The sequence below is a fragment of the Anomaloglossus baeobatrachus genome, unplaced genomic scaffold (assembly GCF_048569485.1).
Source record: "Anomaloglossus baeobatrachus isolate aAnoBae1 unplaced genomic scaffold, aAnoBae1.hap1 Scaffold_2405, whole genome shotgun sequence".
Classification (NCBI taxonomy): Eukaryota; Metazoa; Chordata; class Amphibia; order Anura; family Aromobatidae; genus Anomaloglossus; species Anomaloglossus baeobatrachus.
In genome coordinates this window covers 101,585-123,310 of record NW_027442046.1, presented here as the reverse complement: position 1 = coordinate 123,310, position 21,726 = coordinate 101,585, and the positions used below count along the sequence as shown (strand labels likewise).

The 21,726-nt window shown below is 50.2% G+C and overlaps 10 non-coding genes and 2 pseudogenes across 10 annotated transcripts; all 12 read right to left on the bottom strand.

Moving 5' to 3' along the window:
* Positions 1 to 5,408: 5,408 nt before the first annotated feature.
* Positions 5,409 to 5,512, bottom strand: LOC142261957 (U2 spliceosomal RNA; annotated as a pseudogene).
* Positions 5,513 to 6,900: 1,388 nt separating this feature from the next.
* On the bottom strand, positions 6,901 to 7,093 carry LOC142262004 (U2 spliceosomal RNA). The gene has a single exon (XR_012729478.1). It is a non-coding gene; the product is annotated as a U2 spliceosomal RNA (small nuclear RNA).
* Positions 7,094 to 7,318: 225 nt separating this feature from the next.
* Positions 7,319 to 7,452, bottom strand: LOC142261950 (U2 spliceosomal RNA; annotated as a pseudogene).
* A 1,388-nt stretch (positions 7,453 to 8,840) lies between these two features.
* On the bottom strand, positions 8,841 to 9,033 carry LOC142262002 (U2 spliceosomal RNA). Its single transcript, XR_012729477.1, has one exon. It is a non-coding gene; the product is annotated as a U2 spliceosomal RNA (small nuclear RNA).
* A 1,085-nt stretch (positions 9,034 to 10,118) lies between these two features.
* LOC142262024 (U2 spliceosomal RNA) lies at positions 10,119 to 10,312 on the bottom strand. Its single transcript, XR_012729491.1, has one exon. It is a non-coding gene; the product is annotated as a U2 spliceosomal RNA (small nuclear RNA).
* A 1,308-nt stretch (positions 10,313 to 11,620) lies between these two features.
* Positions 11,621 to 11,814, bottom strand: LOC142262023 (U2 spliceosomal RNA). The gene has a single exon (XR_012729490.1). It is a non-coding gene; the product is annotated as a U2 spliceosomal RNA (small nuclear RNA).
* Positions 11,815 to 13,127: 1,313 nt separating this feature from the next.
* On the bottom strand, positions 13,128 to 13,321 carry LOC142262022 (U2 spliceosomal RNA). The gene has a single exon (XR_012729489.1). It is a non-coding gene; the product is annotated as a U2 spliceosomal RNA (small nuclear RNA).
* A 1,313-nt stretch (positions 13,322 to 14,634) lies between these two features.
* Positions 14,635 to 14,828, bottom strand: LOC142262020 (U2 spliceosomal RNA). Its single transcript, XR_012729487.1, has one exon. It is a non-coding gene; the product is annotated as a U2 spliceosomal RNA (small nuclear RNA).
* Positions 14,829 to 16,141: 1,313 nt separating this feature from the next.
* Positions 16,142 to 16,335, bottom strand: LOC142262019 (U2 spliceosomal RNA). The gene has a single exon (XR_012729486.1). It is a non-coding gene; the product is annotated as a U2 spliceosomal RNA (small nuclear RNA).
* Positions 16,336 to 17,800: 1,465 nt separating this feature from the next.
* Positions 17,801 to 17,994, bottom strand: LOC142262018 (U2 spliceosomal RNA). The gene has a single exon (XR_012729485.1). It is a non-coding gene; the product is annotated as a U2 spliceosomal RNA (small nuclear RNA).
* Positions 17,995 to 19,307: 1,313 nt separating this feature from the next.
* LOC142262017 (U2 spliceosomal RNA) lies at positions 19,308 to 19,501 on the bottom strand. Its single transcript, XR_012729484.1, has one exon. It is a non-coding gene; the product is annotated as a U2 spliceosomal RNA (small nuclear RNA).
* Positions 19,502 to 20,814: 1,313 nt separating this feature from the next.
* LOC142261991 (U2 spliceosomal RNA) lies at positions 20,815 to 21,005 on the bottom strand. Its single transcript, XR_012729471.1, has one exon. It is a non-coding gene; the product is annotated as a U2 spliceosomal RNA (small nuclear RNA).
* Between the last annotated feature and the right edge of the window lie 721 nt (positions 21,006 to 21,726).

Here is a 21,726-nt window from a genome sequence, read left to right as displayed (position 1 = left end):
GCCCCGTACACACAGAACTATACAATCCTTCTTACATAGCCATAGAGTACGACGCACTAAACTATACATCACACTCCTATGCTTATCCATAACACTCAAGCTGAAAGAAAAAGTTAGACAATAAATAACGACGAACCGGCGATTGGGGGATGGGGGTAGGGGAAAAGGGGGATAGGGTGGGGAAATCACAGGCCCGAAGCTTTATTGAAAGACGCACATAACGGGAAAAGGAGGGAGGGGGCATGGAAGAGGTCTAAACCTCCTCCTCGGCGCTGTCGTCCGGACTGTCCATGATGGAATAGTCTCTGAGCAGGCTGTGGATCAGCCTGCGGCAATCCTGGATAGACATCCTCTCCCTCTTCAAGATGAGCCGGTTCCTGGCGACCCAAATAGCATCCTTAAAGCAGTTCATAAGGCGCCAAGCCTCCTGGATGGCTCCAACGGTGTGAGTCCCAGGGAAGAGTCCATAAAGTACGGAATGGTACGATAGGCTCCCTCTGGGGACGGAGTTCCTCAGGTCATCCTCCAGGGCAACCAACAGGCGCTGTGCGAAACGGCAGTCCCAAAAGGCGTGCAGCGATGTTTCCTCCACGAAGGGGCACCTTGGGCAGTACCGGGTTTTGCACAGGGTCCGGGCGTGCATGAATGACCGGACGGGCAGTCCGCCCTGTATCGCCATCCATGACAAGTCCTTGTGCCCGTTGGTCAATCCAGCCGATGACACGTTTGTCCAAACAGTCTCCAGTGTGTCGTGATGAAGTCCTGGAATGTTCTCCATTTCGTCCTTGGCTCTGATGAGTTTGTGGATAGTCTTTGGCTTCCACAAATCAGGCTTGAGTCCCTCCAGTTGGTGTTCCCTCACAAACCGAACCACGTCTCCGTAGAACCATGGCGCCGTCCAGTTGTAGGGGAAGGAGCTGTCCCACTTGTCCCAGCCTAACCGTCTCCAAAGGGGGAGCAGGAAGAAGCGAGACATGGACCCACCCGCGGAACCTCTCTTGACTCGCAGAGTTCGGCGAACGCAGTCACATACGAAGGAGGATCGCAGGAGGGTGGGGATATCGGGTACGCCCTTCCCACCCTTGCGAGGATCCTTGTACATGATGCTCCGCTTTACTCTGTCCATCTTGGATCCCCAGACAAAACGAAACACCGTCCTGGTAATGGCCCTGCACACGGTGGCAAGGGGGGGCCAGGCCTGGGCCGTGTACTGCAGCACGGGCAGTACCTCGTTACGCAGGACCAGTGCTTTGCCCTCACAGGTGAGGCGTCTGAGGCTCCACAGACCGATCCGTTGGGTGATCTTGGTCAAGCGTTCCTCCCAGGACTTGAGGGCTGCTCCTTCCTTCCCGAACCAGACTCCAAGAACCTTGATGAAATCCGGCTGGATGCTGAAAGGGAAGGGGGCGGAAGAGGCCGGCTGCCAGTCCCCGAAGAGCATGGCTTCCGACTTCCCGCAGTTGACTTTGGCTCCCGAAGCCCGTCCAAAGGTCTCACAGGTCTGGACGAGGGTGTCGACTGAGCGCCGGTCCGCGCAGAAGACGGTCACGTCGTCCATGTAGAGCGAGCACTTGACCTCGAAGCGTTCTGGTCCTGGTGCGGTGATCCCTCTGATCTCTCCATTCCGCCGGATAGCCTCTGCAAAGAGTTCTATAACACAAACAAAAAGAAGAGGTGACAGAGGACAGCCTTGTCTGACCCCTGAGAGGACCGGGAAGGGGTCAGTCTTCCAGCCGTTCACCAACACCGAGCTGTGAATATCAAAATACATTAGTTGGACATACAAGCAAAACATGTTACCCAAACCTAACCTGTGCAGAGCTTTGCCCAGGAACTCATGGGAAACACGGTCGAAGGCCTTTTCCTGATCCAACGAGATCAGGGCTGCGTGCACCCGGCGGGCTTTGATGTACTCGACCGTGTCCCGCATGAGAGCCAGGCTGTCTGCGATGCGACGTCCGGGGATGCCGCAGGTCTGGTCCGGGTGGATGATCCGTCCGATAACAGTCTTCAATCTCGTTGCCATCGTCTTGGCCAGGATCTTGTAGTCGACGTTCAGAAGGGTGATGGGACGCCAATTCTTCAGGTCGCACCTCTCTCCTTTACGCTTGTACAGGATCGTGACCATTCCTTCCCTCAGAGATGGAGGCATTCTGCCCTCCACCACCATCTCCTCATACAGCCCTAACAGGTCCGGACAGATTAGGTCTCCCAGCGCTACATAGAGCTCTGCTGGGAGGCCGTCACTGCCCGGTGTCCTGCCAGAACTAAAGGATTTGGCAGCCGAGAGCAGCTCGTCCACCGTCAGAGGAACATCCATGGCCGCCGCGTCTGCAGGGTCAAGATGGTTAGTGATACCTGACAGGAACTTATCGGCGGCCTCGGGGTCAGTAGTCTTGCGGGCGTAGAGTTCGCTGTAGAAGTCGCTGACGACCTTCATCACGTTCTCTTTCCCGCGTCGCATGTTTCCACTCTCGTCTCGTAGTTCATTCATGGGCGTGTGACCGGCGTGGAGTTTCCTGAAAAAGAACGAGTTACATTTCTCACCCTTCTCCAGGTTCTCCACTTTGGAACGGAAGACAATTCGCTCGGACTCCTCCTCGAAGTGCCTTTTCAGGCTCCTCTTAGTCTCCTCCAGCTCCTCTCTCACGTCCCAGCCGCATCGAAGAAGGTCCTGCAGGGAACGCAGCTCACGCTGGAGTCTCCTGAAGTCCCTCCTCTTCAGACACGCCTGTTGTTGACTCTTTGCCTGAAAGAAGAAACGGAACTCGAGTTTAACGTATTCCCACCAGTCAGAAACAGACTGGAAGCCCGCCTTGTAGGCCCGCCACGTGGAGTAGGCAGCTCTAAGCTCCTCCAGAATCTCACCCTTTTCCAGCAGAGAGCAGTTCAGCTTCCAGGAGCCCGGGCCAATGGGGAAGCCATGGCCCAGCACACCTTGAAAGTGAATGGCTCTGTGGTCAGAGAAGAAGCAGGGGACCATCGAGTGCCCACTCCGCCCAACCGCCCGAGAGGTAAACACAAAGTCAATCCTGGAACGCAGCGAGCCATCGGATCGGCACCATGAATAGTTCACGGATCCGTGTCCGATGGAGCCAACAACGTCCACAAGAGAGGCTTCGGTCACCATCTCAATGAGCAGTTTGGATGTGACGTCCAACTTGGCAGCCGTTCCAGAACTGCGTCCATCCTCCTCAATCGGGCAGTTGAAATCCCCGGCCATCACTACCGTCCTGGCGGTAGCGAGCTGAGGGCGCAGGGCTTGGAGGAGCTCCAGTCGATCGCTCTTCACAGGAGAAGCATACACATTGATGAACCTGACAGGTTCTCCCGCCCAGGTGCCATCCACGAGCAGTAACCTGCCGCAGACGATTTCCTGAACAGAGTCCAATGTGAAGGCGCTTCCCCTGATCAGCACGGCGACCCCCGCGGACCTACAGTCGCCCCCGCCAGACCAGTAGGATGGGCCATGGGTCCACTCCCTGGCCAGATGGTTGAAGGACCTAGAGGAGGGAAGGGAGCATTCCTGCAGGAAAAATACATCACTAGACTGAGTGTTAAGGAACGCAAAAATTGTCTGACGTCGGAACTTGTCTCTGATGCTCCTAACATTAATGGAAAAGATGTTAATGTTAGCAGTCATTGGAGGAAAGAGAAAGTTAGAGCAGGCGGTGTGCCTTAGTTACCACTCCGGTCGGGCGGTTCTTCCTCTTTGGCACCTGCTGGTAAGGGTATCTCCAGCAGACCCTCTTCTGCTAGCTGATCAAGCAGGGATGGTGCCTCAGTGGCTTCCGACTCCTCCATTTCTTCTTCGGCCACAAGGGACTCCACCATCTGCTCCAACACGTCCGGTTCTGGGAGGAGGCCATCCTCCTCTTCCTGGGGTGGGTTAAGGTCCACAATGAACAGCTTGGAAGGTTCTGCGACAGGACTATCTTCCACCTTCCTTTTCCTTTGGCCTGTACCTGAGGAGACAAGAGCTGGAAAATCCTCCTCGGTGAAAAGTGCAAGAGTGCTGAGGCCCTCTGCTCTCATGGTCTGGGGAGGGAGAGTGGGCTTTGGGGGGGGGGTGAGGAGACCAACTGAGGAGTAGGGAAATGAGGTGGAGGTAGTGGAATCCTCAGTAGGGTTGGCCGGGGGGGGAGGGGTTTGGACAGGGGTGACAGGGGGGGGGACCAGGGAGGGGGCAACAGTTTTCTTACCCTTCTTTTCCCTGGACTCCGTGGCTGCTGGGGCATCGGCTGGAGCCACGGTCGCTGGGTTCTTGGCCGCCTTGTCCTTGGCCTCTGTGGCCTTGGTCGTAGCTGCCTTGGTCGACGAAGCTGTGACTACCCGATACTGGGTCGCCGCGGCAACCCTTGCCCAGGATTTCTCCCGCTGTGGGCAGTCCTTGTAGAGGTGGTCCGCCTGTCCACATAGGTTGCAAGTCTTCTTCTTTGGGCAGTCCTTGGAGCTGTGTCCTGTCACCCGGCAAACCCTGCAGGCGTCCTCCTTGCAGGTCTTCATCGAATGCCCTTTCCCGCCACATTTCCTGCAGTTGTGTGGCATGTCCGGGTAGTAGATGAGACCAAAGGAGTTTCCCAGAGAGAATGTCGGGGGCAGGTGCTGGAGACCATCCTCGGATGCTGGTTCCCTGTAGAGTCGAACGGTTACTGACCACTTACCCGTCCAGAATCCGTTGCCGTTAAGGATGTGGGATGGCTCCCTCACCACTGTGCAGAGACGTCCCAGGAACGTGGAGATGTCTCTTCCTGGGGTGTGCGGGTTCCGCATGGAGACCGTGATCCTCTTCTCATCCCTCTGTATAGGACAGGATCCTAAAAAAGAATGAAAAGGGGAGTCCGGCATCGCTGCGTTCATCGCCTCCCAGTATCTCCTGCAGGCATTCCCCGTGGCAAAGGTTACCAGAAAAATGCCAGTCATGAAGGTCTGGACACTCAGGGTTTCCGCCCTGGAGAAGCCCTGATCCAGAATCATCTTCTTGCAGAACACGTCGCTGGACATGTCCGGCAACCTACCATCCACCGCCTTCAGCTTCAGGGCGACCGTCTGCCGCATCCAAGGCTCCAGGGTTGGAGCCTTTTCAGGCGGCGTCCGGGCTCCCTCCGGCTGGCTGGCGTCGGAGGTAGGGGCCTCTTGGGCCGAAGAAGCCTCTGGATGAGCCTTCCTGGAGGTCCCTGGGTCCTGAGCCTTCTTGGCTGCCTTCTCTGGCTTGCTTGCCATGGCTGGTTCCTGCTTGAGTTCCCGGAGCTGGATCTTGGATTCTTCTCCGGGTGTCTTCTCCCGCTGTGTTCCTCCTCGAAGTTCCTCTGGTCTCCCCAAGTCTTCTCCGAGCCTTCGTCTTCTTGCTTCTTTCTGCCAAGCTCTTCTTCCGTCCGATCTCCTTCTTTCGGTCTCGGCTGGGCTTCGGAGCTTGTCTCCCTGATCGTATCTCGTCAAGTGTAGCTAGCTCAGTTTGTTCTGATAAGAACAGATACTACACTTGATCTTAGCCAAAAGGCCGAGAAGCGATAACCAGAATTGGTTTGGGCCTCGAGTGGCACCCTGGCCTATGCCGGACACATCTTAGGGAGAGAGAGCGAGAGGGAGACAAACCCACGCCTACAGAAGACATTTTGTCACCCAAGCCAACCCTTGAAAAGGCTGCTTTGCAGAGCAAAAACAAGAAGAATGGTGCGTTTTGCAGCCGCCGCCCCCCACTGCAATGAATCTGAATAACTCCTCCTTTAGGGCGCAAGCAACTCCCCTCCCCCTTGCAGTCTTTCCAATTCACGATACAAAAAGACGGACAGGACAGGTTGCCTGACTTTCCGTCACTGCCACCCTTTGCCATCCTTACCCGTAGAAAGCCCTTTCATCATCCCCAAACCCTAATCTTTTCCCTTTCCTTCCCAGCCCCCAAACCCTGCCCTCTGTTCCCTTCTCACCACCCGCATCCCTTCTCCTGTCATCCCCCTACCACCCGGGAAAAAAAGAGCTTGCCCCCTCCTTACACTAGCCCACCCTCCCACCCAAAGAACAACTTCTGCTGCGCAGCTTGTTTTCTAGGCAGCAGCGCTATTGTGATGTCAGCGGGGGCATTGTGACAAGCCGCCAGTGTTCCGTCTCTTCATGTTGTGCACAGTTCAAACGGAAAATACATCAACAGGCAGACTACAGAAAAGCTTACTATCAAAGGTTAGAGGGGGGCTTTCTCAGAGGGCTTTTTACAGTTTTTCTATTCCCAATTAGCCGTTTAAGTGTACTTATTGAAAGTAGTAATTCTTTCATAGGCCGCCCTTTCTTAGTATTTGACGTTCCTTATATTGCGGTATGAGGCTTTGCAGCAGGTTGCAAACATTCATCACCCATGACTGTCCCCAATTGAGCTCAGAAGCTCAATGTCTATCATGACCTCTCTTTTAGAATGTCCAAGAGCAAGCAAACTATTCCTCCAGGAGAGGGCGCCAACAGACTACTAAAGAGATCATCATTACTCAAAGAAAACCCCAAAAACCAATGCATGATAGGAATAAACAGGTAACTTTCTTTGGAGTGGAAGCGGAGAGATCGCACCAGATGCCAATTCTAGATCTTATCACACCTGTGGTCACTGCAGCAGCAGGTGAATCCACTTTGTCCAAAAGGGATCTATTCCATTCAATTGCAAATGATCTAGATAAGACAGAGAACTGCAGCACGGGACATAGCCGAGTTGGTCAGGTTGAGTGGTGATGAGTTTGCTATTTGGATGAATAAAGAAAGTCAAAAGTGTGAAAGATAAAAAACAAAAGGAGGAAGTGTGAAAAGTGAATGGGCCAAATTGAGGTGCATATGAAGACGTATGCTTTCTTCCAATTCATTAAATCGGGCTAATATGAATCAGGTGAATTGAGTTCTGCTTTTGGAAACTGGGTTAAGAAGGGGTGCACCGGTCCTGGAGGTACTGCAATACCAGGTCAATGCGTGGAGTGGACAGAGCAAGCTCTTTTTCCATCTCCCTGTTCTAAAAATCCATTTAATATATGGTCCCCAGATAGGGGACGTATCAGATATTAAACTGATAAGAACAGATTTTTGATTTAATGAAGCTTTCCAAAGCACCACAAAAAATGCATGACCGAAGTCACACCAAAAACAGTGCAAAGGCTAGGATTCGTGTGGACCCCACCGTGAGGAGAGGGTCCCCAAAAATCAACCCCGTCCCTCCGAGCCAGAAGGCCACAGCAAGGGTCAGGGATCTTCGGTGCTCCCCCAAGCCGAAGCCTGGTTGAGCTTTGTCGTTGCTCCCAGCGTCCACCCAGGCATCTTACCCAAGTGGAGTAGAGAGATACTAGTTGTTGGTTTCGCAGCCGAAACTGCCCGGACCGTCAACCGGTGTTGGTTTCTCAGCCCAAGGCTAACCGGACCTCCAACCGGGACTGATAAGAACAGATACTACACTTGATCTTAGCCAAAAGGCCGAGAAGCGATAACCAGAATTGGTTTGGGCCTCGAGTGGCACCCTGGCCTATGCCGGACACATCTTAGGGAGAGAGAGCGAGAGGGAGACAAACCCACGCCTACAGAAGACATTTTGTCACCCAAGCCAACCCTTGAAAAGGCTGCTTTGCAGAGCAAAAACAAGAAGAATGGTGCGTTTTGCAGCCGCCGCCCCCCACTGCAATGAATCTGAATAACTCCTCCTTTAGGGCGCAAGCAACTCCCCTCCCCCTTGCAGTCTTTCCAATTCACGATACAAAAAGACGGACAGGACAGGTTGCCTGACTTTCCGTCACTGCCACCCTTTGCCATCCTTACCCGTAGAAAGCCCTTTCATCATCCCCAAACCCTAATCTTTTCCCTTTCCTTCCCAGCCCCCAAACCCTGCCCTCTGTACCCTTCTCACCACCCGCATCCCTTCTCCTGTCATCCCCCTACCACCCGGGAAAAAAAGAGCTTGCCCCCTCCTTACACTAGCCCACCCTCCCACCCAAAGAACAACTTCTGCTGCGCAGCTTGTTTTCTAGGCAGCAGCGCTATTGTGATGTCAGCGGGGGCATTGTGACAAGCCGCCAGTGTTCCGTCTCTTCATGTTGTGCACAGTTCAAACGGAAAATACATCAACAGGCAGACTACAGAAAAGCTTACTATCAAAGGTTAGAGGGGGGCTTTCTCAGAGGGCTTTTTACAGTTTTTCTATTCCCAATTAGCCGTTTAAGTGTACTTATTGAAAGTAGTAATTCTTTCATAGGCCGCCCTTTCTTAGTATTTGACGTTCCTTATATTGCGGTATGAGGCTTTGCAGCAGGTTGCAAACATTCATCACCCATGACTGTCCCCAATTGAGCTCAGAAGCTCAATGTCTATCATGACCTCTCTTTTAGAATGTCCAAGAGCAAGCAAACTATTCCTCCAGGAGAGGGCGCCAACAGACTACTAAAGAGATCATCATTACTCAAAGAAAACCCCAAAAACCAATGCATGATAGGAATAAACAGGTAACTTTCTTTGGAGTGGAAGCGGAGAGATCGCACCAGATGCCAATTCTAGATCTTATCACACCTGTGGTCACTGCAGCAGCAGGTGAATCCACTTTGTCCAAAAGGGATCTATTCCATTCAATTGCAAATGATCTAGATAAGACAGAGAACTGCAGCACGGGACATAGCCGAGTTGGTCAGGTTGAGTGGTGATGAGTTTGCTATTTGGATGAATAAAGAAAGTCAAAAGTATGAAAGATAAAAAACAAAAGGAGGAAGTGTGAAAAGTGAATGGGCCAAATTGAGGTGCATATGAAGACGTATGCTTTCTTCCAATTCATTAAATCGGGCTAATATGAATCAGGTGAATTGAGTTCTGCTTTTGGAAACTGGGTTAAGAAGGGGTGCACCGGTCCTGGAGGTACTGCAATACCAGGTCAATGCGTGGAGTGGACAGAGCAAGCTCTTTTTCCATCTCCCTGTTCTAAAAATCCATTTAATATATGGTCCCCAGATAGGGGACGTATCAGATATTAAACTGATAAGAACAGATTTTTGATTTAATGAAGCTTTCCAAAGCACCACAAAAAATGCATGACCGAAGTCACACCAAAAACAGTGCAAAGGCTAGGATTCGTGTGGACCCCACCGTGAGGAGAGGGTCCCCAAAAATCAACCCCGTCCCTCCGAGCCAGAAGGCCACAGCAAGGGTCAGGGATCTTCGGTGCTCCCCCAAGCCGAAGCCTGGTTGAGCCTTGTCGTTGCTCCCAGCGTCCACCCAGGCATCTTACCCAAGTGGAGTAGAGAGCTACTAGTTGTTGGTTTCGCAGCCGAAACTGCCCGGACCGTCAACCGGTGTTGGTTTCTCAGCCCAAGGCTAACCGGACCTCCAACCGGGTGTTGGTTTCTCAGCCGAAGCTGACCCAGACCTCCAACCGGGTGTTGGTTTCTCAGCCGAAGCTGACCCGGACCTCCAACCGGGTGTTAGTTTCTCAGCCCAAAGCTGACCAGACCTCCAACCGGGATTATAAAAATTTCCCTTCCTAGCCAGAAGGCCGGGATAGGGTAATATGCTCAAAAAGTATGAAAAGGCAAGGTACGGTGTGCTACAGAGCCCAAGGCTTGCCGGGGTCCCAAGCCAGCAAGCTCAGACTCACTCCAGGGTCGTCAGTCCTGGGGCACGTTGTACCATAGCCCCCCATCCTTACTCAGTCTAATAGCCTCGATCCTGGTAGGGCCATGTTTTCCACTAGATGAATATACTATCCACCCAGAGTACTAGCAAGCGCAACCTTCCAGTGTGCATTGTATCATTGTACTAAGGTGGCCTGGAGCTTAAACCACCTTTTCGAACAACACTACACTTGATCTTAGCCAGCAGGTGAATCCACTTTGTCCAAAAGGGATCTATTCCATTCAATTGCAAATGATCTAGATAAGACAGAGAACTGCAGCACGGGACATAGCCGAGTTGGTCAGGTTGAGTGGTGATGAGTTTGCTATTTGGATGAATAAAGAAAGTCAAAAGTGTGAAAGATAAAAAACAAAAGGAGGAAGTGTGAAAAGTGAATGGGCCAAATTGAGGTGCATATGAAGACGTATGCTTTCTTCCAATTCATTAAACCGGGCTAATATGAATCAGGTGAATTGAGTTCTGCTTTTGGAAACTGGGTTAAGAAGGGGTGCACCGTTCCTGGAGGTACTGCAATACCAGGTCAATGCGTGGAGTGGACAGAGCAAGCTCTTTTTCCATCTCCCTGTTCTAAAAATCCATTTAATATATGGTCCCCAGATAGGGGACGTATCAGATATTAAACTGATAAGAACAGATTTTTTGATTTAATGAAGCTTTCCAAAGCACCACAAAAAATGCATGACCGAAGTCACACCAAAAACAGTGCAAAGGCTAGGATTCGTGTGGACCCCACCGTGAGGAGAGGGTCCCCAAAAATCAACCCCGTCCCTCCGAGCCAGAAGGCCACAGCAAGGGTCAGGGATCTTCGGTGCTCCCCCAAGCCGAAGCCTGGTTGAGCCTTGTTGTTGCTCCCAGCGTCCACCCAGGCATCTTACCCAAGTGGAGTAGAGAACTACTAGTTGTTGGTTTCGCAGCCGAAACTGCCCGGACCGTCAACCGGTGTTGGTTTCTCAGCCCAAGGCTAACCGGACCTCCAACCGGGTGTTGGTTTCTCAGCCGAAGCTGACCCAGACCTCCAACCGGGTGTTGGTTTCTCAGCCGAAGCTGACCCGGACCTCCAACCGGGTGTTAGTTTCTCAGCCCAAAGCTGACCAGACCTCCGACCGGGATTATAAAAATTTCCCTTCCTACCCAGAAGGCCAGGATAGGGTAATATGCTCAAAAAGTATGAAAAGGCAAGGTACGGTGTGCTACAGAGCCCAAGGCTTGCCGGGGTCCCAAGCCAGCAAGCTCAGACTCACTCCAGGGTCGTCAGTCCTGGGGCACGTTGTACCATAGCCCCCCACCCTTACTCAGTCTAATAGCCTCGATCCTGGTAGGGCCATGTTTTCCTCTTGATGAATATACTATCCACCCAGAGTACTAGCAAGCGCAACCTTCCAGTGTGCATTGTATCATTGTACTAAGGTGGCCTGGAGGTTGCAAACATTCATCACCCATGACTGTCCCCAATTGAGCTCAGAAGCTCAATGTCTATCATGACCTCTCTTTTAGAATGTCCAAGAGCAAGCAAACTATTCCTCCAGGAGAGGGCGCCAACAGACTACTAAAGAGATCATCATTACTCAAAGAAAACCCCAAAAACCAATGCATGATAGGAATAAACAGGTAACTTTCTTTGGAGTGGAAGCGGAGAGATCGCACCAGATGCCAATTCTAGATCTTATCACACCTGTGGTCACTGCAGCAGCAGGTGAATCCACTTTGTCCAAAAGGGATCTATTCCATTCAATTGCAAATGATCTAGATCTAGAACTGCAGCACGGGACATAGCCGAGTTGGTCAGGTTGAGTGGTGATGAGTTTGCTATTTGGATGAATAAAGAAAGTCAAAAGTGTGAAAGATAAAAAACAAAAGGAGGAAGTGTGAAAAGTGAATGGGCCAAATTGAGGTGCATATGAAGACGTATGCTTTCTTCCAATTCATTAAACCGGGCTAATATGAATCAGGTGAATTGAGTTCTGCTTTTGGAAACTGGGTTAAGAAGGGGTGCACCGTTCCTGGAGGTACTGCAATACCAGGTCAATGCGTGGAGTGGACAGAGCAAGCTCTTTTTCCATCTCCCTGTTCTAAAAATCCATTTAATATATGGTCCCCAGATAGGGGACGTATCAGATATTAAACTGATAAGAACAGATTTTTTGATTTAATGAAGCTTTCCAAAGCACCACAAAAAATGCATGACCGAAGTCACACCAAAAACAGTGCAAAGGCTAGGATTCGTGTGGACCCCACCGTGAGGAGAGGGTCCCCAAAAATCAACCCCGTCCCTCCGAGCCAGAAGGCCACAGCAAGGGTCAGGGATCTTCGGTGCTCCCCCAAGCCGAAGCCTGGTTGAGCCTTGTTGTTGCTCCCAGCGTCCACCCAGGCATCTTACCCAAGTGGAGTAGAGAACTACTAGTTGTTGGTTTCGCAGCCGAAACTGCCCGGACCGTCAACCGGTGTTGGTTTCTCAGCCCAAGGCTAACCGGACCTCCAACCGGGTGTTGGTTTCTCAGCCGAAGCTGACCCAGACCTCCAACCGGGTGTTGGTTTCTCAGCCGAAGCTGACCCGGACCTCCAACCGGGTGTTAGTTTCTCAGCCCAAAGCTGACCAGACCTCCGACCGGGATTATAAAAATTTCCCTTCCTACCCAGAAGGCCAGGATAGGGTAATATGCTCAAAAAGTATGAAAAGGCAAGGTACGGTGTGCTACAGAGCCCAAGGCTTGCCGGGGTCCCAAGCCAGCAAGCTCAGACTCACTCCAGGGTCGTCAGTCCTGGGGCACGTTGTACCATAGCCCCCCACCCTTACTCAGTCTAATAGCCTCGATCCTGGTAGGGCCATGTTTTCCTCTTGATGAATATACTATCCACCCAGAGTACTAGCAAGCGCAACCTTCCAGTGTGCATTGTATCATTGTACTAAGGTGGCCTGGAGGTTGCAAACATTCATCACCCATGACTGTCCCCAATTGAGCTCAGAAGCTCAATGTCTATCATGACCTCTCTTTTAGAATGTCCAAGAGCAAGCAAACTATTCCTCCAGGAGAGGGCGCCAACAGACTACTAAAGAGATCATCATTACTCAAAGAAAACCCCAAAAACCAATGCATGATAGGAATAAACAGGTAACTTTCTTTGGAGTGGAAGCGGAGAGATCGCACCAGATGCCAATTCTAGATCTTATCACACCTGTGGTCACTGCAGCAGCAGGTGAATCCACTTTGTCCAAAAGGGATCTATTCCATTCAATTGCAAATGATCTAGATAAGACAGAGAACTGCAGCACGGGACATAGCCGAGTTGGTCAGGTTGAGTGGTGATGAGTTTGCTATTTGGATGAATAAAGAAAGTCAAAAGTGTGAAAGATAAAAAACAAAAGGAGGAAGTGTGAAAAGTGAATGGGCCAAATTGAGGTGCATATGAAGACGTATGCTTTCTTCCAATTCATTAAACCGGGCTAATATGAATCAGGTGAATTGAGTTCTGCTTTTGGAAACTGGGTTAAGAAGGGGTGCACCGTTCCTGGAGGTACTGCAATACCAGGTCAATGCGTGGAGTGGACAGAGCAAGCTCTTTTTCCATCTCCCTGTTCTAAAAATCCATTTAATATATGGTCCCCAGATAGGGGACGTATCAGATATTAAACTGATAAGAACAGATTTTTTGATTTAATGAAGCTTTCCAAAGCACCACAAAAAATGCATGACCGAAGTCACACCAAAAACAGTGCAAAGGCTAGGATTCGTGTGGACCCCACCGTGAGGAGAGGGTCCCCAAAAATCAACCCCGTCCCTCCGAGCCAGAAGGCCACAGCAAGGGTCAGGGATCTTCGGTGCTCCCCCAAGCCGAAGCCTGGTTGAGCCTTGTTGTTGCTCCCAGCGTCCACCCAGGCATCTTACCCAAGTGGAGTAGAGAACTACTAGTTGTTGGTTTCGCAGCCGAAACTGCCCGGACCGTCAACCGGTGTTGGTTTCTCAGCCCAAGGCTAACCGGACCTCCAACCGGGTGTTGGTTTCTCAGCCGAAGCTGACCCAGACCTCCAACCGGGTGTTGGTTTCTCAGCCGAAGCTGACCCGGACCTCCAACCGGGTGTTAGTTTCTCAGCCCAAAGCTGACCAGACCTCCGACCGGGATTATAAAAATTTCCCTTCCTACCCAGAAGGCCAGGATAGGGTAATATGCTCAAAAAGTATGAAAAGGCAAGGTACGGTGTGCTACAGAGCCCAAGGCTTGCCGGGGTCCCAAGCCAGCAAGCTCAGACTCACTCCAGGGTCGTCAGTCCTGGGGCACGTTGTACCATAGCCCCCCACCCTTACTCAGTCTAATAGCCTCGATCCTGGTAGGGCCATGTTTTCCTCTTGATGAATATACTATCCACCCAGAGTACTAGCAAGCGCAACCTTCCAGTGTGCATTGTATCATTGTACTAAGGTGGCCTGGAGGTTGCAAACATTCATCACCCATGACTGTCCCCAATTGAGCTCAGAAGCTCAATGTCTATCATGACCTCTCTTTTAGAATGTCCAAGAGCAAGCAAACTATTCCTCCAGGAGAGGGCGCCAACAGACTACTAAAGAGATCATCATTACTCAAAGAAAACCCCAAAAACCAATGCATGATAGGAATAAACAGGTAACTTTCTTTGGAGTGGAAGCGGAGAGATCGCACCAGATGCCAATTCTAGATCTTATCACACCTGTGGTCACTGCAGCAGCAGGTGAATCCACTTTGTCCAAAAGGGATCTATTCCATTCAATTGCAAATGATCTAGATAAGACAGAGAACTGCAGCACGGGACATAGCCGAGTTGGTCAGGTTGAGTGGTGATGAGTTTGCTATTTGGATGAATAAAGAAAGTCAAAAGTGTGAAAGATAAAAAACAAAAGGAGGAAGTGTGAAAAGTGAATGGGCCAAATTGAGGTGCATATGAAGACGTATGCTTTCTTCCAATTCATTAAACCGGGCTAATATGAATCAGGTGAATTGAGTTCTGCTTTTGGAAACTGGGTTAAGAAGGGGTGCACCGTTCCTGGAGGTACTGCAATACCAGGTCAATGCGTGGAGTGGACAGAGCAAGCTCTTTTTCCATCTCCCTGTTCTAAAAATCCATTTAATATATGGTCCCCAGATAGGGGACGTATCAGATATTAAACTGATAAGAACAGATTTTTTGATTTAATGAAGCTTTCCAAAGCACCACAAAAAATGCATGACCGAAGTCACACCAAAAACAGTGCAAAGGCTAGGATTCGTGTGGACCCCACCGTGAGGAGAGGGTCCCCAAAAATCAACCCCGTCCCTCCGAGCCAGAAGGCCACAGCAAGGGTCAGGGATCTTCGGTGCTCCCCCAAGCCGAAGCCTGGTTGAGCCTTGTTGTTGCTCCCAGCGTCCACCCAGGCATCTTACCCAAGTGGAGTAGAGAACTACTAGTTGTTGGTTTCGCAGCCGAAACTGCCCGGACCGTCAACCGGTGTTGGTTTCTCAGCCCAAGGCTAACCGGACCTCCAACCGGGTGTTGGTTTCTCAGCCGAAGCTGACCCAGACCTCCAACCGGGTGTTGGTTTCTCAGCCGAAGCTGACCCGGACCTCCAACCGGGTGTTAGTTTCTCAGCCCAAAGCTGACCAGACCTCCGACCGGGATTATAAAAATTTCCCTTCCTACCCAGAAGGCCAGGATAGGGTAATATGCTCAAAAAGTATGAAAAGGCAAGGTACGGTGTGCTACAGAGCCCAAGGCTTGCCGGGGTCCCAAGCCAGCAAGCTCAGACTCACTCCAGGGTCGTCAGTCCTGGGGCACGTTGTACCATAGCCCCCCACCCTTACTCAGTCTAATAGCCTCGATCCTGGTAGGGCCATGTTTTCCTCTTGATGAATATACTATCCACCCAGAGTACTAGCAAGCGCAACCTTCCAGTGTGCATTGTATCATTGTACTAAGGTGGCCTGGAGGTTGCAAACATTCATCACCCATGACTGTCCCCAATTGAGCTCAGAAGCTCAATGTCTATCATGACCTCTCTTTTAGAATGTCCAAGAGCAAGCAAACTATTCCTCCAGGAGAGGGCGCCAACAGACTACTAAAGAGATCATCATTACTCAAAGAAAACCCCAAAAACCAATGCATGATAGGAATAAACAGGTAACTTTCTTTGGAGTGGAAGCGGAGAGATCGCACCAGATGCCAATTCTAGATCTTATCACACCTGTGGTCACTGCAGCAGCAGGTGAATCCACTTTGTCCAAAAGGGATCTATTCCATTCAATTGCAAATGATCTAGATAAGACAGAGAACTGCAGCACGGGACATAGCCGAGTTGGTCAGGTTGAGTGGTGATGAGTTTGCTATTTGGATGAATAAAGAAAGTCAAAAGTGTGAAAGATAAAAAACAAAAGGAGGAAGTGTGAAAAGTGAATGGGCCAAATTGAGGTGCATATGAAGACGTATGCTTTCTTCCAATTCATTAAACCGGGCTAATATGAATCAGGTGAATTGAGTTCTGCTTTTGGAAACTGGGTTAAGAAGGGGTGCACCGTTCCTGGAGGTACTGCAATACCAGGTCAATGCGTGGAGTGGACAGAGCAAGCTCTTTTTCCATCTCCCTGTTCTAAAAATCCATTTAATATATGGTCCCCAGATAGGGGACGTATCAGATATTAAACTGATAAGAACAGATTTTTTGATTTAATGAAGCTTTCCAAAGCACCACAAAAAATGCATGACCGAAGTCACACCAAAAACAGTGCAAAGGCTAGGATTCGTGTGGACCCCACCGTGAGGAGAGGGTCCCCAAAAATCAACCCCGTCCCTCCGAGCCAGAAGGCCACAGCAAGGGTCAGGGATCTTCGGTGCTCCCCCAAGCCGAAGCCTGGTTGAGCCTTGTTGTTGCTCCCAGCGTCCACCCAGGCATCTTACCCAAGTGGAGTAGAGAACTACTAGTTGTTGGTTTCGCAGCCGAAACTGCCCGGACCGTCAACCGGTGTTGGTTTCTCAGCCCAAGGCTAACCGGACCTCCAACCGGGTGTTGGTTTCTCAGCCGAAGCTGACCCAGACCTCCAACCGGGTGTTGGTTTCTCAGCCGAAGCTGACCCGGACCTCCAACCGGGTGTTAGTTTCTCAGCCCAAAGCTGACCAGACCTCCGACCGGGATTATAAAAATTTCCCTTCCTACCCAGAAGGCCAGGATAGGGTAATATGCTCAAAAAGTATGAAAAGGCAAGGTACGGTGTGCTACAGAGCCCAAGGCTTGCCGGGGTCCCAAGCCAGCAAGCTCAGACTCACTCCAGGGTCGTCAGTCCTGGGGCACGTTGTACCATAGCCCCCCACCCTTACTCAGTCTAATAGCCTCGATCCTGGTAGGGCCATGTTTTCCTCTCAGTGTTCCGTCTCTTCATGTTGTGCACAGTTCAAACGGAAAATACATCAACAGGCAGACTACAGAAAAACTTACTATCAAAGGTTAGAGGGGGGCTTTCTCAGAGGGCTTTTTACAGTTTTTCTATTCCCAATTAGCCGTTTAAGTGTACTTATTGAAAGTAGTAATTCTTTCATAGGCCGCCCTTTCTTAGTATTTGACGTTCCTTATATTGCGGTATGAGGCTTTGCAGCAGGTTGCAAACATTCATCACCCATGACTGTCCCCAATTGAGCTCAGAAGCTCAATGTCTATCATGACCTCTCTTTTAGAATGTCCAAGAGCAAGCAAACTATTCCTCCAGGAGAGGGCGCCAACAGACTACTAAAGAGATCATCATTACTCAAAGAAAACCCCAAAAACCAATGCATGATAGGAATAAACAGGTAACTTTCTTTGGAGTGGAAGCGGAGAGATCGCACCAGATGCCAATTCTAGATCTTATCACACCTGTGGTCACTGCAGCAGCAGGTGAATCCACTTTGTCCAAAAGGGATCTATTCCATTCAATTGCAAATGATCTAGATAAGACAGAGAACTGCAGCACGGGACATAGCCGAGTTGGTCAGGTTGAGTGGTGATGAGTTTGCTATTTGGATGAATAAAGAAAGTCAAAAGTGTGAAAGATAAAAAACAAAAGGAGGAAGTGTGAAAAGTGAATGGGCCAAATTGAGGTGCATATGAAGACGTATGCTTTCTTCCAATTCATTAAACCGGGCTAATATGAATCAGGTGAATTGAGTTCTGCTTTTGGAAACTGGGTTAAGAAGGGGTGCACCGTTCCTGGAGGTACTGCAATACCAGGTCAATGCGTGGAGTGGACAGAGCAAGCTCTTTTTCCATCTCCCTGTTCTAAAAATCCATTTAATATATGGTCCCCAGATAGGGGACGTATCAGATATTAAACTGATAAGAACAGATTTTTTGATTTAATGAAGCTTTCCAAAGCACCACAAAAAATGCATGACCGAAGTCACACCAAAAACAGTGCAAAGGCTAGGATTCGTGTGGACCCCACCGTGAGGAGAGGGTCCCCAAAAATCAACCCCGTCCCTCCGAGCCAGAAGGCCACAGCAAGGGTCAGGGATCTTCGGTGCTCCCCCAAGCCGAAGCCTGGTTGAGCCTTGTTGTTGCTCCCAGCGTCCACCCAGGCATCTTACCCAAGTGGAGTAGAGAACTACTAGTTGTTGGTTTCGCAGCCGAAACTGCCCGGACCGTCAACCGGTGTTGGTTTCTCAGCCCAAGGCTAACCGGACCTCCAACCGGGTGTTGGTTTCTCAGCCGAAGCTGACCCAGACCTCCAACCGGGTGTTGGTTTCTCAGCCGAAGCTGACCCGGACCTCCAACCGGGTGTTAGTTTCTCAGCCCAAAGCTGACCAGACCTCCGACCGGGATTATAAAAATTTCCCTTCCTACCCAGAAGGCCAGGATAGGGTAATATGCTCAAAAAGTATGAAAAGGCAAGGTACGGTGTGCTACAGAGCCCAAGGCTTGCCGGGGTCCCAAGCCAGCAAGCTCAGACTCACTCCAGGGTCGTCAGTCCTGGGGCACGTTGTACCATAGCCCCCCACCCTTACTCAGTCTAATAGCCTCGATCCTGGTAGGGCCATGTTTTCCTCTTGATGAATATACTATCCACCCAGAGTACTAGCAAGCGCAACCTTCCAGTGTGCATTGTATCATTGTACTAAGGTGGCCTGGAGGTTGCAAACATTCATCACCCATGACTGTCCCCAATTGAGCTCAGAAGCTCAATGTCTATCATGACCTCTCTTTTAGAATGTCCAAGAGCAAGCAAACTATTCCTCCAGGAGAGGGCGCCAACAGACTACTAAAGAGATCATCATTACTCAAAGAAAACCCCAAAAACCAATGCATGATAGGAATAAACAGGTAACTTTCTTTGGAGTGGAAGCGGAGAGATCGCACCAGATGCCAATTCTAGATCTTATCACACCTGTGGTCACTGCAGCAGCAGGTGAATCCACTTTGTCCAAAAGGGATCTATTCCATTCAATTGCAAATGATCTAGATAAGACAGAGAACTGCAGCACGGGACATAGCCGAGTTGGTCAGGTTGAGTGGTGATGAGTTTGCTATTTGGATGAATAAAGAAAGTCAAAAGTGTGAAAGATAAAAAACAAAAGGAGGAAGTGTGAAAAGTGAATGGGCCAAATTGAGGTGCATATGAAGACGTATGCTTTCTTCCAATTCATTAAACCGGGCTAATATGAATCAGGTGAATTGAGTTCTGCTTTTGGAAACTGGGTTAAGAAGGGGTGCACCGTTCCTGGAGGTACTGCAATACCAGGTCAATGCGTGGAGTGGACAGAGCAAGCTCTTTTTCCATCTCCCTGTTCTAAAAATCCATTTAATATATGGTCCCCAGATAGGGGACGTATCAGATATTAAACTGATAAGAACAGATTTTTTGATTTAATGAAGCTTTCCAAAGCACCACAAAAAATGCATGACCGAAGTCACACCAAAAACAGTGCAAAGGCTAGGATTCGTGTGGACCCCACCGTGAGGAGAGGGTCCCCAAAAATCAACCCCGTCCCTCCGAGCCAGAAGGCCACAGCAAGGGTCAGGGATCTTCGGTGCTCCCCCAAGCCGAAGCCTGGTTGAGCCTTGTTGTTGCTCCCAGCGTCCACCCAGGCATCTTACCCAAGTGGAGTAGAGAACTACTAGTTGTTGGTTTCGCAGCCGAAACTGCCCGGACCGTCAACCGGTGTTGGTTTCTCAGCCCAAGGCTAACCGGACCTCCAACCGGGTGTTGGTTTCTCAGCCGAAGCTGACCCAGACCTCCAACCGGGTGTTGGTTTCTCAGCCGAAGCTGACCCGGACCTCCAACCGGGTGTTAGTTTCTCAGCCCAAAGCTGACCAGACCTCCGACCGGGATTATAAAAATTTCCCTTCCTACCCAGAAGGCCAGGATAGGGTAATATGCTCAAAAAGTATGAAAAGGCAAGGTACGGTGTGCTACAGAGCCCAAGGCTTGCCGGGGTCCCAAGCCAGCAAGCTCAGACTCACTCCAGGGTCGTCAGTCCTGGGGCACGTTGTACCATAGCCCCCCACCCTTACTCAGTCTAATAGCCTCGATCCTGGTAGGGCCATGTTTTCCTCTTGATGAATATACTATCCACCCAGAGTACTAGCAAGCGCAACCTTCCAGTGTGCATTGTATCATTGTACTAAGGTGGCCTGGAGGTTGCAAACATTCATCACCCATGACTGTCCCCAATTGAGCTCAGAAGCTCAATGTCTATCATGACCTCTCTTTTAGAATGTCCAAGAGCAAGCAAACTATTCCTCCAGGAGAGGGCGCCAACAGACTACTAAAGAGATCATCATTACTCAAAGAAAACCCCAAAAACCAATGCATGATAGGAATAAACAGGTAACTTTCTTTGGAGTGGAAGCGGAGAGATCGCACCAGATGCCAATTCTAGATCTTATCACACCTGTGGTCACTGCAGCAGCAGGTGAATCCACTTTGTCCAAAAGGGATCTATTCCATTCAATTGCAAATGATCTAGATAAGACAGAGAACTGCAGCACGGGACATAGCCGAGTTGGTCAGGTTGAGTGGTGATGAGTTTGCTATTTGGATGAATAAAGAAAGTCAAAAGTGTGAAAGATAAAAAACAAAAGGAGGAAGTGTGAAAAGTGAATGGGCCAAATTGAGGTGCATATGAAGACGTATGCTTTCTTCCAATTCATTAAATCGGGCTAATATGAATCAGGTGAATTGAGTTCTGCTTTTGGAAACTGGGTTAAGAAGGGGTGCACCGGTCCTGGAGGTACTGCAATACCAGGTCAATGCGTGGAGTGGACAGAGCAAGCTCTTTTTCCATCTCCCTGTTCTAAAAATCCATTTAATATATGGTCCCCAGATAGGGAACGTATCAGATATTAAACTGATAAGAACAGATACTACACTTGATCTTAGCCAAAAGGCCGAGAAGCGATAACCAGAATTGGTTTGGGCCTCGAGTGGCACCCTGGCCTATGCCGGACACATCTTAGGGAGAGAGAGCGAGAGGGAGACAAACCCACGCCTACAGAAGACATTTTGTCACCCAAGCCAACCCTTGAAAAGGCTGCTTTGCAGAGCAAAAACAAGAAGAATGGTGCGTTTTGCAGCCGCCGCCCCCCACTGCAATGAATCTGAATAACTCCTCCTTTAGGGCGCAAGCAACTCCCCTCCCCCTTGCAGTCTTTCCAATTCACGATACAAAAAGACGGACAGGACAGGTTGCCTGACTTTCCGTCACTGCCACCCTTTGCCATCCTTACCCGTAGAAAGCCCTTTCATCATCCCCAAACCCTAATCTTTTCCCTTTCCTTCCCAGCCCCCAAACCCTGCCCTCTGTACCCTTCTCACCACCCGCATCCCTTCTCCTGTCATCCCCCTACCACCCGGGAAAAAAAGAGCTTGCCCCCTCCTTACACTAGCCCACCCTCCCACCCAAAGAACAACTTCTGCTGCGCAGCTTGTTTTCTAGGCAGCAGCGCTATTGTGATGTCAGCGGGGGCATTGTGACAAGCCGCCAGTGTTCCGTCTCTTCATGTTGTGCACAGTTCAAACGGAAAATACATCAACAGGCAGACTACAGAAAAGCTTACTATCAAAGGTTAGAGGGGGGCTTTCTCAGAGGGCTTTTTACAGTTTTTCTATTCCCAATTAGCC